A 3,047-nucleotide genomic window follows, 5' to 3' on the forward strand; every position below is an offset into this window, starting at 1 on the left:
CTTCACCACTTGGAGGAGATACGGTTGAATGCTTACGAGAACGCACGAATCTACAAGGAGAGAGCGAAGAAATGGCATGACCGCCACATTCTTCCACGCACATTCAAGGAGGGCGATCAGGTTCTTCTTTTCAACTCTAGACTACGCCTCTTTCCAGGTAAGTTAAAATCTCGCTGGTCTGGTCCTTTTACGATTAAGAAAGTCATGACTCACGGTGTCGTAGAACTCTATAATGGAAATGATGGTTCGTTCATGGTTAACGCTCAACGGGTGAAACTCTATAACCCAGGAAACGAGTCAGAATCAAGAGGTAATCTGAACCTCTTGAACCCATCCAACGAATAAAGTGAGTCCATGGTCCAGCTGAGACCGAAAACCAGCGTTCTCAGGAGATATCCCGAGATTGTACATATTTCCCGTTTTCCTTTTTCGTTGACTTTCGACTCTATGCCTACTCCTAAAAATTCATTTTTGCTACTGCTCCTCCCTTGTTGAATCGGACGGTTAATCCGCGAAAACTTGAGCTCGGTTGAAAAAAATAAAAAGTGATAAAAGGTACAGAAAATTCAGGCTACTCGCCTGAATAACCGAGCTACCGCCCTGAAACGGACGAACAAAATGCTGATTTTGACAGGGAATTCGGGCTACCAGCCCGAATAAGCAAGCTACGGCCTGATTTGCTATGTCTAGGGTTTCCATCAAAACTGTCTTTACCATTTTACCCCTTCCTCTTTCCTAGCATCAAGCCACTGCCGTTTTTCACCCATTCCAAACAAGAAAGAAAAAAAAAAAGTGAGAGAGGTACCGAGAAAGGAGGAGCAAACACCAAGTCCGGTGGATCTCTGCTCGGACCGACCTCGCGACCGTCGTCCACCGCTCCACCAACTCTCCTGCTCTCCCTACGAGTTTCCGATGGCGGTGAGGTATGCACTGACTGCTCCTTGCTTCGTCTCCTTCGATTCTCCTTGGGTTTTCGAAAACCCAAGCTCCCTAGACTGATTTCGGCCTCTCATTTCGTTTCATGGGTCCGGAAATGAAACTTTCGGCACCCTTAACTCGATTAGAGATCGAATCCCTAGGTGTATGGATATGTGTGCCTGATTTCGAAGGAGATACGGAGATTCAGAAATTCCAAGCGGTCGCTCTATTTTTCGAGCGCCCCGCCGGAATTTTCTGAGCTAGTCTCGCCCCATTTTCTCCAAAAACTGAACCCCCCGTCGAATCTCTATCGGTGTTGAACTCTTAAGCATGTTATGCTATTATCTAGCGATCTCTTGATGGACTTTTAAAGTTGCGATAGTGTTAGTGTGGTTTGACAAATTGAAACAGGAGATGGCTATAAGAAGGCACAATGGACAGATTTTCAACAGAAAAATCGGGCCACCAGCTCGTTTTACTGAACTAACGCCCAGAAAACGGAAAAGACTTTGAGGAGCGAATTTTGAGCTGGAGCCTGATTTTATGGATGCTAGCTTGACTTTTCTGGAGATTTTCAACAAACATTTTTTCCGGACAGTAGCTTAAATTTTTGAGCTACCCGCTCGAATTTTCTGTGGATAATGTGAAAATCAAAATTTCCGAGCGATAGCCTAGTTTTTCAGGCATCCAGCCCACTTTTTCTGTAAAAATTGTATCCTCTCTTTTCTTTACAGATGGCTTCAAGCAAGGTAAACCTATCAGTTGCAGCATGAACCTTGAGAGGAAACACCGACATCACAAGGGGATCACGACAAGTTTAACCTCGACTACCATAAGATGGCTTCAAGCAAGGCAAACCTATCAGTTGCAGCATGAACCTTGAGAAGCGGAAACACCGACATCACAAGGGGATCACGACAAGTTTAACCTCGACTACCATAAGGTCAATCACTCGATCCTTACTCATATGATTGCATAATTAACATGTTCATCTTGCACCCCCGATGAAAGTCAACACCGAGGACAGTGTTTGGCTCAAGTTTGGGGGGGTTGTGCAACCATCATCCATTGAACCATCAACCATCACACGTAAATCATGATTGCATGAGTATAGTTGGTTGTACATAGATGTCCATGCATAGCATTTGCATACAGACTAGTTGCACATCGGGTGATCATCACGTACACAACCATTCCGTTTGATTTGATGCTGGGCTAATAATGGAATGATAAAGTATGTTTTCTTGAAATAGTCTTAGGAACTAGACTTAGGAAATCCTAAGAGTACGGATGGATTGTCGAGAGAGGCGGAAATAGCGAGTATGGTTTTGAGAAACCCGAGATGCATGTGAGATGAGTCGTTGTTTAGGAATCGACCGGAATATAAGTAAGAATTATACGCCCATGAATCTCCATTTACTTTATTTAAAAAATATATATATATATATAAGAAAAAAAAACAGAGAGAAAAAAAAAGAAAAAAAAAGAAGGAGAAAAATCATCCCGCCACTCCTCTGTCATTGTCTCGTTAATGAAAATCATTCGAGGACATGAGTGCACTAACATAGGTGGCTCGGGTCTAAGTTGTGAGGCACGAAAGCTCAAATAAAGGGCCGTGTCAATTTCAACGTCCTAGAAGAACGGGATAAATACATAAAAAGGGAAAATTCTGTTAAAAGGGCACATCGAGAGATTTACGCATATGTTTCGAGTCGAGCACTATTCATTGATAGAAATCTCATTGTTTGATAGGAGACCTCATAACCATACAAGCTAGAGTACAATAAGCTCGATTTCATCCCTAGTAATTTGGACTAGATCAAGCGAACCACTTTTGACTTCCATTAGCACCCCGAACGTATCTAACCCAAAAACATTCTTTGCTCGAGGACGAACAAAAGTTCAAGTTTGGGGGGGTTTGATCACATCATTTTTATATGCATTTTCTTGGCGACATTTGATGCATTTACTACTAACTTTATGCATGTAGAGACCATCTAGGGGTAGAGTATGCCTTTGTTTCTATGTTGTGCAGAACTAGGTGTTAGATGGAGCTTTTGGAGGTGAAAAACGAGCGTTACAAGCTGAAAGCAACGAGTACAAACAGAACAGAAGAATCGAGCTACAGC

The sequence above is a fragment of the Tarenaya hassleriana genome, unplaced genomic scaffold (genome assembly GCF_000463585.1).
Source record: "Tarenaya hassleriana unplaced genomic scaffold, ASM46358v1 Cleome155, whole genome shotgun sequence".
Classification (NCBI taxonomy): domain Eukaryota; kingdom Viridiplantae; phylum Streptophyta; class Magnoliopsida; order Brassicales; family Cleomaceae; genus Tarenaya; species Tarenaya hassleriana.